A 14,316-nucleotide genomic window follows, 5' to 3' on the forward strand; every position below is an offset into this window, starting at 1 on the left:
TTTTTTTGGACGGCAATTCTGGAAAACGTGAATATTTAACTATCCAAATTTATAAGTGTTTTTTTTATAATGGCACTTTTCGAAAGAGGCAGCTTTCCACATATATAAATATTTCAAAGCTATATAATCACATTAATACGAACACGGGATTTAATGATTTTATTTGGAAGCAGCCTCTGGTACTCTTCGTGCATCGCTGTGCTAAAATTCGTTTACAAACTGAATGAAGCGGGGTTAGTATGTTCTGGCCATGAAACGTAACTTGAAGCCTTTAACCAATCAGGTAATTCATAGGGGCAGAAATCATGCAATGGTATGTAGATCTGTGTTGCCACTTCTGTCAAGTCGTATGCCGTCTCAAGCCACAACACCATGAGGCTGAGGTACCTGCCCGTGAACGTGTACTGAGACCGAATGCAGCCTTGAGTAAAAAAATAAACCAAGATTTCTACCGGCAGTTATTGTCACTACATAATTACGCATAGCTGTAAGATATACTTCACTCCTTCGATTTGCTGCATAGATAAAGGATGAGTAACGTATTTTGATAGGACTGTGATTTAATAATAAATCTCAATTTTTTATCACTCTTGTTTTTCATAAGCGTACATAGACTAGGAAATGGAAGTTGTAAGTATCCGCAACTTGTTGACCCGGTGCAATTGAAGAATAACGCCGCAGAACATTAGAGAGAAATCGCAGAAGCTTGCTGTTATCTTTACGCACGCAATATTGATACAAACAATGCAAGTTTCGCCGTTACAAAAGCCAAATATTTTTCTTCTTTTGCGGAGCTCAAAACTTAAAGTGAGTCATACAGCTTCAGACCATGGAGCTGGCGTTTGTTTTTACAAGTCATCGTCAGAAATACCAATGCGCGTTCTAGAAGGTGCATCTTCAGAAAACTTTACTCTCGTTTTTCGATTTCATCTTTTGCAGCACCACGCTTGCCGTTGCTAATCAGTCGAGAAGTTTATGTCGTCGTTGATTTTTACATATGCAAAGCACTGAAGTTCAACGAAAAGAAAATTGCACGATATGTCGCCATTATGACAGCATCGGTGCGTATTATATATCTCTACTATTTCAAGGTACTTCTAGACATCTGATGGACATAAAAATATGCATATAAATGATACTTATTTCGCATTACATGATTCCTTGCGTAACAATTAAGAATACAGCTGATTCCTAATCCTCGATTTTGTCTGTTACGTGGTAATGCATATACTGAAGGGGAGGACCACGTGGCAAGTTGTCAGCGATTACTGAAATGAGCAAGCTCTCTGTGATGTTGAAAATTTTTAGACGGTAAAGAAATAAAGACTGGACAAGGTACGCACCCACGCACACACGGACACAAAAAGGAAACGCTGACTCCAGGCGCTTTATCTAGTTTTTAAATGGATCAATACCGAGCAGCCTAACTATCCGTACTACTGCGATATAGAATGAGATTCGAGAATTGCCTTCGTCTTGTGGCGCCCTTTCATTAGTGTGAAAGTATTGCTTGCAGAAGGCAAATGCTTCGTATGTATTGCGTATTTAGACCATTCTGTTACAAACTGGTCTACATAGACAGCACGCATAAAGTAGGATGAGTCATCTTGTGCAGGAGAGGGCTGGAGAGGCTTTCATTTTTCATGGGACACTAGTGAGACGAATTTAAAGTGGTGGTTCTTTTCCGGCGGACCCAATTACCGCTTTTTATGCATTGTTTCCGAATGCACTGCACTCACTGCGCTTGTTAAAGAAATTTGAATTGGGCTAATTCAGAAAGCTTACATTCCCTGCTTTTTAATAACACGTAGTGTTATTGCCTGGTCGGAAGCGTTACCTAACAGCAATGAATATAGTGTGAGCAACAAAAAGCATTTTCTTAGTACAAGCCTCCTTGTTACTGCGAGTACGGTGAAACTATTCCACATAACAATCCGGAATCAATTATGACTTTGCAAGAAAAATCATTCAAGGTTTCTTTGAAGAGATATTGCACATAAACTGATTAGTAATTTATTTACGCTACAATGAAAGTGAGCGAAATAATAAACGTTTGTCTGAAAATGATAAAAATATCTGTTTTTTTTCTTTTCAAAGAATAACCATAATATTCAGTGCCTGTGTAGACTGTAATACACCTACTTTTTATGCTAAGTTGCTTCGAGCTATAACAAAAATTTGGTGAAGTATTGTTGTGTCAATGTGGCAGTTTATGGCTGTACTTGATCTCGCATTACCAATGAGGCGACAAAACTATACAAGCTGGTACTCTCAACATCTATATAAGGAAGCAGCAGGCCCCTTTCTAAGATTTCAAGAAGATAGATTGATTTGTAGGGTTTAACGTCCCAAGACCACCATTTGATTATGAGAGACGCAATATTTCAAGAAGAGAAACTTATTTTATTGACATTATAGAGCCTACAACACAGCGGTGAATTTAGGTAATTTTAGGCGTTTGGACGAAGTTCTAACGTGCTTTCGAATGCTGGCCTTCAGCTCTATATAACGAAGTGCCACTTCGCCAGAACAAGCATCAAACTATTTGTTCACCTTGTCAGCAGAGATGGCGTTCAATCCGACCCCGTCAAGGTTGCTGCCGCTGTTCGCTTTCCTCGTCCCGACCATCAAAAACAATTGCGAAGTTATTGAGGTCTGGCGTCTTCTGCCACTCCATCAGTCACTTTGCTCTCATTGCGGGCCTGTTACGCAGGTTTCTGACGTCAGGAATGACTTTCACTTGAACTGACGAGTGCGAGTGTGCTTTACAAGCCCCTAAACGTGCTTTGACATCGTAAACCGTTCTCCATTACTTCGACGTGAGTGCACCCACTTTCCTGCACACAGTTGCAAGCGGCCACGGAATCGGTGCTCTCCTCCTCCCGCGCGACGACACTTATCGTGAGCGAGTAGCAGTGTATGTCAGCCGCGCGCTAACTCCTGCGGAGCGGAACTACTCGATAACATAACAGTAATGTCTCGCTGTCATTTGGGCCTTCCAGAAACTCTGACCGTATCTGTATGGACACAACTTCATTGTGATTACCGACCAACATGCTCTATGCTGGTTGTCCTCGCTGAAGAATTTGTCTGGGCGCCTCGGTCGCTGGATACCTCATTTGCACGAGTACACGTTTGACGTTGTGTACAGATCTGGCAAACAGCATCAGAATTCTGACGCTCTCCCTCGCTGCTCTTTGCCACTTTCATCTTCAACCACGCACCCTCAGTGCCCCTCAGGTGATGGAGCAGCTTCCTCTTCAATCCCGTTATCACCCCTCGTAGTTGCTGGGTCGCTAGATTTAAGCAGCAGCGCTAAGTTTTCATTGTGCCAACGTAACGACCTTTACTTCAACTGCATCGTCGGATACTTCAAATCAAATAATCAAATCAAAGTTTATTTACATCCTGCAGATGTGGGCAAGCTTGGGCGAAAAGCGAAACAATTCGCTTGAGGAAAGCCCAAGCCCCTTCTGAATGGCTCACCTTCTTCACCTAAAGCCACACTACGTCGTCAGCTACGACAGTTCAAGCTAGAGAACAATGTCCTGCAGCGCTATATATACAATACGAATGGGTCGGTGGGGGCCAGTGTGTCCCCGTTTGCTGTGAAAACAAGCTGAGGTTGAGGTTTAAGGTTTATTTCTTTTTCCTGTACATAGGAAAAACGAAGCAAAAGCAAAGGGCTGTAAAGCCTGACGGAGGCTTTTGCTCCGAAATACAGTCTGGTACACAACTTAGACGCAGATAAAAAAAAAAACAATTTTTACACCAAGACTAACAATCAGCAAATTCTAATCGGTCAATTAAACGCTACAATGTGAAACAGAACAGAACAATATGCATACCAAAAGACCAAATAGCATTAAAGAAAAACATCATTATCGCAAAATCTAAAATAGGTGAGAGCAAAAACACATTTGCAGACATATACATTTCAAAAGCAAACAGCATTGAAAGTGTACAGTTAACAATCAGTACATATAAAGTAATAACTAATTGAAGTAATATATTAAACATACTATATGCAAATATGAAGGAGAATTTCCTTGAATGTGTTTTCGGAATTTTTTTTTATTTAGGTCAACAGCATTTTCAAGTTTGTTGAGGAGACTGGGTTTTTGTAGTTAATATGTTGCTGACCATAGGTGGTCCTAGTTTTTGGTGTTCTTAGGCCAGCTGTACGGAGACAGTACTCAACACACTGAGAAGAATCAAACATGGGGTAATATTTGGTATTTGTATATACAAAAGTAACTTGTATTATATTTGGTTTGCTTGTAATAAGAAATATTTGGAAAATAACGGACGTGTGCTAAAATTTTGTGGGTGAGCGTAGTATCCCTCGAATAGTCGTAGGGCTTTTTTTCTTCAATGCGAGTAATGTCTGAAAGTTCTTTGCTGTCGTTGTTCCCCAACACAAAACACAATAACTTAGCCTGGTGTAGGGTAGTGTATATAACGCTTTCTTTAGCCAAAGGCATAATAATAGAAATAGTCTGTACATACATCCAATGCTTCTACTTAGGTCTGCTACTAGTTTATTTATGTTTTCATTCCAAGAAAGATCTTCCTGGAAGCACACGGTTAAGAATTTTCGTACCCTTACTTGTTCTAAAAGCTGGCCCTCAAAAGAGATATTTACACTTATGATTCGTGGCTTGTTGAAAGGCATAAACAACAAAAATTCAGTTTTACCCACAATTAGCCGCATCTTGTTTAGTTTAGGCCAGTAAGACAACTTAATTAAATATGTGTTAACACTACTTTGAAGTTCAGGGATTGAGTAACCAGCAAAGAAAATATTTGTGTCTTCAGCATACATGATTATTGCAGGTGATCTCGAAATATCACATAAGTGGTTACCATACACTATAAACAAGAGAGGGTCAAGTATCGATCCTTGTGGCATACCATTGTTAACATTGGTACGCGGAGATATCTATTGATTGATAGCGACAAACTGATAGCGCTCTGTTCAGTATTTCCGTATTAATTTCTTAGCAACACCACGCCCACCGTAGTTATTACGTTTTTCTAAAAGGACATTATGATTCATGGTGTCGAGCGCTTTACGATTATCAATAAAAAGTCCGAGCGTATATAGCTTTTTCTCAAAAATTGCTTAGTATTTCATTTTTCATATTAGGTTATGCATGCTCAGTAGATTTACATTTTTGAAAGCCAAATTGGGCATCACTTACGACATTGTACTTTTCGAAAAAATTTGTAATCTAATGATAATAGCGTTTTCAACGACTTCTTACAGAACCGGTAGTGCTAAAATAGGTCGGTAATTTGCAATTTACAAGTAGTTTGCAAGTGGTCATTGCCACTTTTGAAAACCGAGCACACGCGAGCTATTTTTAATTCATCAAAAAACACGCTCGAAGCAAAAGTTAAAATACTAATATGTGTCAACGCAGGGAATATAACATCGGCGTCGTATTTTATTGGTATATGTTAATTGTTATCATAACCTACTGCACAATCGTTTTTAATCTTTGCTATAAGTTTTTCGGTTTCATGACATGAGATAGTGTGCAGGACAATGAAGTTGGATAAGCTGCGGACATGTGCGGGCAGATGTGGAACCTCATCATGCACCAATTCATCGAAATGACATTTTTTTCTAAGTATTCCTTCACTGCAATAGTCACCTCTCTGTTACCAAGAACACTGGAGTTTGCCTGAAGCCTCGGAACCAGAAAGATCTCGAACCTCATTCCAGATTTCGCTAGGATTATCACTTATTCAACCAAATATGTTCTCATAGTACTGCAGTTTAGCGTGCCTCAGTTCACAATTTAGCTGGTTTCTGATTTTTTCAAACTCGCTGAGTAATTAGCCATCTCCCATCTTGACAAATGCACGGTACATTTTGTTATTATTTGCAATTTTTTTTTAAATACAACAGTGTGTAACCAAGGTTTTTCAAATTTTTGGGCGTTTTGCGTTCTCTAGAGACAGCGGAAAAGCTTCATCATAAGAATTTATAAGTCGAATAATGAATAGCTTGTATGCCGAGTCAGCATCCCTATCCTCTAACACGTAGTGCCAGTCTGTCACAATAACACGACACGGAAATACTTCAAGTGTCTCAGCAATATTTTGACGACGCCGCACTTTATAATTGCTTTGGCAAACACTGTTTCAAGAAGGAATGGTACAAAATAGGCAGATGATCGCTAACATTCACTGCCAGCAAACCAGTGTCACAAGATGGTAGGTGTGTGTTCGTCAAACATATGTTTAATAGTGTCGCTGTCTCTTCAGTTGGCATGGTTTGCCTTTGAAATTACGTTATTGCAGACAAAGGAATATATCAGTGCTATGAACTGGCGTGAAGGTGCATCTTGAGACAGCATGCTTATGTTTACATCACTCATTATCACAAATGGAAAGCCAGTAGGACACAAGTACTGATTGATAGATTTGTGGAGTTTAACGTCCCAAAACCACTATTTGATTATGAGAGACGCCGTAGTGAAGGGCTCCGGAAATTTTGACCACCTAAGTTTTTTAACGTGCACTCAAATCTGAGTACACGGGCCTACAACATTTCCGCCTCCATTGGAAATGCAGCCGCCACAGCCAGGATTTGATCCCGCGACCTGCGGGTCAGCAGCCGAGTACCTTAGCCACTAGACCACCTTGGCGGGGCGACACAAGTACTCTAAAACGTCTATGAGTTTGATGAACTTTCCTTGGCGCCCTGAGGGCGGCCTGGAGACGACTACAACAAATGCTTTTTCTAACCGCACCATAAGGCACTCTACACCTTCAATAAGTACGAAAAATTGGGGGACAACATCATGCTATAAGGATTGTCTAACGTAAACAGCCAGCTCCACCTCCTCTACCAACGGCATGCGCTAGGCTATTGTAAGTGATGTTTTTAAAAGATGGTGGATCTTCTCCACAGTTATCAAGGTATCAGTGAACAGCAATAAATCAAAGCTGAATGTAAGGGAGCTAAACTTATTGAGGATCATATGTGCTTCGCGCCGTAAGCTGCGTGTGTTTAAGTGAAAAACCTAAATGCACCTGCGCGCACCTCCAAACAGATCATTCACAGAACTGCTAATCATGGTAATCATCAGTATAGGTGTCGCTATATCGGTGCTCATCTTAAACGAAGGTCTATCAGATTATGCGTGTTCAAAAACAAAACACCATGCGGTGATTCCGCCCCCTTCGACGGTGATCTTGGCGAGGTCGTCTGCCTTGCTTATCTTTAATACAGGCAAAGACTCGTTTCTGTGAGCAAATATCTTGCCCCACCCCTGCTATGTCTACAAATTTCCAATGCACTTCCTTTTTTTTCTGAATAGCTGATCCACGAAGCTATTTCTCGTGTTTCGTGCTCATTGGCATATTCTGCAGAAGACATCTGGCTGCCTAAATCCTTGCCGCCAATTCTAACTTTCTTTGAATTATCTAGTGTAGCAAGCTTCTTTCTTCTGCGCACAAATCGGACTACTATGTTAGTTTGGTCATGACGAGCAGTCGGTACTCAGTGGCAGTTATCAACGTCCTCTGCAGTTATTTCTTCCGGAATAACATCACAGATTTATTTAATCGCATCAAGGGGTTCAACGTCAAATGGGACACCCTTAATTTCAAGATTATTTGAGCGCTGATAAGCTTTGACCTACTCTATTCAGCGATTCAGCCTGTCATTTTCAGCTCTGAGCTCTTGATTTCCTTTCATCACAGATTAAATTTCTTCTCTAAGCTCTTTCACATCGCTCAAAGCTTCTTTTATATCTCGAAGTTCCTTTCTCAGTCTTTGTCGTAAGTCTCCGATTGCTTTAGCAGTATCACGTGCATCCTTTGACATGGTTATTCAACACAAATCCATACACTTACAAAAACTTAGACAGGAACAATAGGTCCAGAATCAGTGCACAAATTGCAAATAAATTACATTCTGTTCAATACAACAGGGAAATTCTCACCTGAAAGAGGCGTAGATTTAGTAAACAATGCCAAAAAACACTGCCGCAGGACTGTCGCCACAGCTCTGGTGCAGCGTCTTTTTGCAGCAGCGGTGAACCGTTGCCCCCTGGTGATGCACTGCTTTCGTCGTCGCTCGACAGAGCAAACACGCCCCGCTACGCCTGGGCCAGACTATCAGGCTTCGTCAACGATGCATCGGTTGTAGGCGTGTCTGAAACAGGCGTAGATTAAGTAAACGATGTCGAAGAACACTGCTGCCAGACTGTCGCGATGGCTCTGGTATTCTTGAAGCATTGATGGCTCTGGTGTTCTTAAAAATCTGAAGTTCTTGAAGCATTGCATGACGATCCATCAGCTGGACACTCGGGTTTTCATAAAACCTACAACCGCGTTAGGAGTCGTTTCTTCTGGTCTGGTCTTTCTACCTTTGTGGCTAATTATGTCGCTTCTTGCGTGCTTTGTTAACGCCGGAAATGACCAAGTTCCGCTATTGCTGGCCAATTAAAACCCATCTTATGTCCCGAAACATCATGTGTCGATGTCGAAACAGACCACGTTGGACCACTTCCCGTAACGCCAGCAGGCCACCGCCTTATTGTCGCAGCCATCGAACACCTCTCACGAGACCGCTCCTCTACGCCCTATCTCTGCCTCTGACGTTGCCGCATTTTCTTAAAAGCCATTCTGCGGCGTTGTGCTGCACCTCGTGTGCTGTTGAGTGACCGAGGCAAGGCCGTCCTGTCTACAATTATTGACAAAATTCTTAAAACTTGTGGCACAGTTCATATGCCGACATCAGCTTACCACCTGCAAACAAATGGCCTGACAGAGCGATTCAATTCCACTCTGATCAACGTGACCCTCAGGTACATCGGACTAAACTACAATATCTGGGACAAAATCTTGCCTGTCGTAACTTTTACACACAACACCGCTGTTCAACGAACCACCGGATATTCGCCTTTCTTCCTAGTCTATGGTCGTATGCCGACATTCACCATCGACGCCTGTTTCTTTAATGTAACTACGAAAATCTAATCAACTACACCAAAACATTTCGTCTCCCGGCTCGCTGACACACGACAACGTGATTGGCTTAACACGAAGGCCAGTCGACAAGACCACAAGCAACGCTATGACAGCCTTCGCTGAGACGTCACCTTCTGTCCTGGAAAAAAAGTTCTACTTTGGGCGCCCGTTCGTACACCCGGATTGTGTGAAAATTTTCAGTCACGCTTTCTTGCAGTCGCTGTTTGTGAACGAATATCTACTGTCTACTACCTTCTCACTCCCGTGGAGGGTTACTCGGACCATCGTTACCGTGCCTCTGAGATACTTCACGTTTCACGTCTGAAACACTTTGTTCGCCGTACCTTTGCCGCCGAAGTCTCGGCCGGGCCGGCCACTCAAGTGTGCAGGGAAAACAAGTGGGAGCATTATTACGCAATTCCTATTCTCATCTGTACATACTCATCATCACCACTCCAGTTAGCGTAGCGGGTAACATCCTTGAGACAATAAAAAAATAGCCTTGAGTGTCTTTAACACAGTCTTAAACTATATTTAGCATCGTTTCATGACGTGTCGTCATATAAAAAATGGGCAGCACATCCAAGGAGTGAATGACGAAGAGTGAGGCGAAGCATTCGTCGTCCATTTGTTCTTGCTTCCGTCTGTTCATGCGTCCATCTGTGTGAACGTCCATGCGTCCATCCGCCCGTCCGTGCGTGCGTCCATTCGTGCGTCCGTCTCTGCGTTCGTCCATGCATCCGCCCCTGCGTTCGTTCATGCGTCCATCCACGCATCTGTCTGTGTGGCCGTTCGTCCATCTATTCAACGCTCTAAGTACCACCATCTCGCGTCTTTTCATCATATATTCCCCATATGGAAGCACCGCCATCTAGTAGACATTCCAAGGACTAAACGAGAGGTGGCACACGCACACTTTCTTACGACTTGCGCTACGGGTCTACTTCCCACCTTAAACCACCTCGAGTTCATGGTATATACTAGTTCACTGTATTCTAACACTGCAGCCCAAAGCTCGCTAAACCTTTCTAAAACCAAGGAGGTTACGCCCAGCGAGTATAACGTAGCAAACTTTTCCTGTCCGTTAATGCTCAATGTACATGCCAATGGCTGCTAATGGGAAATGAGAGACAGAAAAATTCGGCTTTTACTTTCTTACGGCTTGTGCATCGTATCTACTTCCACCTTCAACCACCTCGAGTTCATGGTATATACTAGTTCATTGTATTCCTGGTACTGCGGCTCGACGCTCGCTAAACCTTTCTAAAACTAAAGAGGTTACACCCAGCAAGTATAATGTAGAAACCCTTTCTTGTGAGATAGTGCTCAATATACATGCCAATGGCTGCCATGGGGAATGAGAGACAGGAGCATTCGGCTTCTAGTTAACGCGCACGCCGCGAACTTTTTATTGTTCAACAAAACACAGGAGAAATCTCCCACCGGCACCACCTTGCAGGTCAAAATGTAACACTGGTTACACACTACGACTACGACTACGAGAACGAACTGGGGCCGCTTTAAGGATCTTCGCCCCTAAAATGTTATGAGCGAACACTCCCATTGACCCCGGCAGCCCAATCGACGCGAGCACACCTGGTAGTTGGTCAGAGCAACTGAGCGGCGCTTCCTCTTTCGGTTTGGCTATGGTGAAATTCAATGATTTCAGACAACTTTTCTCAGCTGAAATGGCAAGACTATTTTAAATTCGAAGCATTTATTAGTGAGTGTCGGCGACTTTGAGCGTATCTATGTGGCCGTTTCGATAAAGGTATCAATACCAAACTTGGTACGGTAAAACTTGACATGTAAGGCGCACATATTTAATAAGCCATAACATAAAAAACATGAAATGGGTGTCATGAATGTCATAATTTACCTTTCTTGGTTCTGCAGGTCTTGCGTGGTATTGTTCACATGGCATGTTGCAAAACTCGTATGGCATGGCGTGATTGCATGGCGAACACAAGCAACAGATCATAACATGAAAATCATGACATGCGTGCCATGTAACAATATGACTACATGCCACGCTCATGATGCGCTCGCGGCTCTTGTGCTAGCGTCACATATACCAAATTTGATTCTACAGGGCGTAAATGGATGACGAAGGTATGATACTGGCGCAAAAATGATAAACATGAGATGCGTGTAATGTAACAACATGACTACATGATGCGCTCGCAGCCATTTTGCTAGACTTCCATGTACAAAACTGGGTATTACGAGACGCCAATGAACTGCATAGGTAAATGGCACATCCAAACCTGATAATCACGACATGCGTGCCATGTAACAACATGACCAAGTGCCCCATTGATGATGCGCTCGTGGTCGTTTCGCTAGCTTCACATATGCCAAAGTTGGTATCACGTGACTCCAATGAATGACAAAGGTATGGCACTGGTGAAAACATGATAATTCTGAGATGCGTACCATGTGAGAACATGACTACGTGCCACAGTCAAGGTGCCAATACACTTCGACGTGACGCGGTGCGCGTGCTCACCGGCGTTCATTTCGTAGCGTCACGTAGGCGTTGCCACGCCAGGCGCCGGTCTTGCCATAGACTCGCAGGCGCGTGCCTCGCTGCGTTGCTTTGACGCATGCGCGTTTAAGCGCATCCGGCGTTCCTCCGTGATGAAAAGAGGGAGACGTATTTTGTTCTGGTAACGCATCGGCGCGAAATGCAGCATGTCACATTTCGCGCCGGTTGCCGTCGTGCCGCGCAGACGGATGCTGGTCGCGCCGGGCGTTAGACTATATAATTTAGAGTGCTGGCGTTTTGCTGACGTAGCGTCATTGTGCCCAGCGGTCGCGCGCGTCAACGCTACCTTGGGGTATATTGGACCTTTCATGATGCGCTCGCTGCCATTTTGCTAGCTCCACATTATGTCAAATTTGGTGCTACGTGATGTCAATGGATGATGAAATATATGACTGATGCAAACATGATAATCCTAAAATGCGTGTCATGTAAGAAAATCGCAACATACCACGCTTATACAGTGCTTGTGGCAGTTTGGCTAGCCCGACATATACTAAATTTAGTATCAGGTGACATTAATTTACGAAGGTAAACGACACATCAACATAAAAATCATGACACAGAAGTTATCTACGGCATCACTTACCTTTACCTTGTAACGTTGTGCTGATTTTAAAGTGACATATCAACCTTTCTAATTCGTGCTTTGCATATCATCGATTCCCACTGTAAGTGGGCTCTGCTGATATTTTTTTCTGTTTTGTTTCAGTGATTACGACTTTTGTCTTGCTCAAAATTGTCCGTGCGAATTGAAGTCATGACGTATTTTTTTTTATTTCGACTAAGTTACACCATCTAACACGGAATCGTCCGCAGTTTCTTTCTAAAGAAATAAAGTTTCCCCATCCATCAATACAGTAAAATGAGGTGAAGGTAATACTGTACTTCGTAGTTGAACGTTAGTGCCGTCGCAGGTGTTCCTGTAGCGAGTTTCGGCTGCCTCCTTCTGCGGCGGATGACATAAAGCACTTGGAAACTTTGCTTGCCATGCTTGTCCGCTCTGAGATGAGGCCCCTCGAAGAAGGCACACTTGAGCGAGCATTTGTGGTCTTCTGCAGGAGTAGCGGTGCCGCATTTTCTGCAAATTGTGTTTATTGGGGAAAGACATACGTCGGCACGGTGGCCCAGCCTACCAAAGAACTATGCAATGCCTATCTGGCATCTGTAGACGCTGCAACGAAGCACGCTGGCACGGCACCTGACATAATTCAGCAATTTGAGTCCATCACACAGAAGAATGATTGTAGTAGTGTCTTTGATGCGTTTCACTTCGAGGGATCTCGGGTTTTTCGGATGGAGGATCATTTCGTGCAGCTGGTTGTGGTCAAAGTCGAGACCGACGCCCCGCACAATCCCTTTGCATGTGTTGTCCGGTGTCGCGAGGTACAATTTGATTTCGCATTGGTATATCCTACGAGTAAAGCATAGGCATTCTTATCCGTTGGCGTACCAACGACAAAGATGTTTTGGAAAACGTTGGCGCAAACGATGTCCTCTCTTGTCACTGCTGGAGCGAGGTGAGCAGCCATGGCGAGAGCCTAGGTCACCTTGATCTGGCTGATCTTTCTGACGCCCACGCCACCCCTGGGGTGAACGATGATCCTAAAATGCTCCCTCAGTAAGTGGGACAGCCTAGAGGCTGCGGCTATGCTTTTCTGAACGACTTCAGTGGCGGGGTTGCGGGACCCACCGCGTCCGCTGCCGCGTTTTGTGGAACTTGCCACGACGCTGACAGCGTGCTGGCTTTGTGGCTTGCGCTTCCAAAAAACCTTGGTTCGTCCGGACTCTAAGCACTCTTCCGGGGCGATGTCTTTCCCGTCGACTGCCACATACATGGACATACTTGGGAGTAGAAAAAGCATGGTGGCGTTCAAAGAGCTAGGCCTCGACGCGCCAACCAATCATGCCTCAGCGTCGGAGGGAAAAGTCCCGTAAAATGCAAAAATACCACCCAACGGCCCAAACTTGGTATCGGTCTGATACGCTGGAGGAACTCCGTTCCATTATAGAACTTACTGAAGATGAGATGCATTTTGATCGAAAACATTTACAGTAGCGAGAGTTAAAGCTCGCGCGTACGCACTAGTCAGCGCGTAGATGTTGTTAAAGGCAGTGCGGCTTAACAAAAAAAAACACGTCAGGCGTGTTGATTATTTGCTTTCATTGATAAAGACATGCCAAATATGGGCGTACAATTGATTTTTTGTAAAAAACAGTTCATGGATTGATGATAACTTTTTTTCGCACTTGTGTCGTCTGGCGTTTGGTGAGAGAACTAGTTTGTTACGTATTGATGACGTATTTCCTGAGGCAGCAATTCACGGAATGTCCGCTCTTAACGTTTTTCTTGTCTTTTGGAGAAGATGTATAACAGGGCGTTTTTATCTCCTATGCACAAAGCAAAAAGAGGAAATTAAATCATCCCTTCAATTCGAAAGTCATTGTACCCTTTATTAGTGTGAAAGCATTCATTGCAAGAAGTCTCGCTAGCCTTCGCAGCATTGCACTTGACGTAGGAAACAGAGTATAGACAAATCCATTCATAAAACGCATGGACATAGGCTCAGAGATATCGCTCTTATGTGGGTGCCGTCATAATCCCTATGATTTAAAAATATGCATAAACCTACCTTCTCCCGCCCTCCCACTAAGTGCGATGCTGAGCTCGATTGTGCTGCTACTCGCTAATCTCTGTGTTCGTGCGACTACGTCACATTTCGAAATCAACACTCAGCGAAATAAAATATTTTTCTAAGGAAACACTTTCTGGGAGCTTA

The 14,316-nt window shown here is 43.4% G+C and overlaps 1 pseudogene; it reads left to right on the plus strand.

Moving 5' to 3' along the window:
- Nucleotides 1–14,316, plus strand: part of LOC119169775 (venom metalloproteinase BumaMPs1-like) — a 254,793-nt pseudogene that overhangs the window by 84,766 nt on the left and 155,711 nt on the right.

This window comes from Rhipicephalus microplus, chromosome 2 (assembly GCF_043290135.1).
Source record: "Rhipicephalus microplus isolate Deutch F79 chromosome 2, USDA_Rmic, whole genome shotgun sequence".
In the NCBI taxonomy this organism is placed as follows: Eukaryota; Metazoa; Arthropoda; class Arachnida; order Ixodida; family Ixodidae; genus Rhipicephalus; species Rhipicephalus microplus.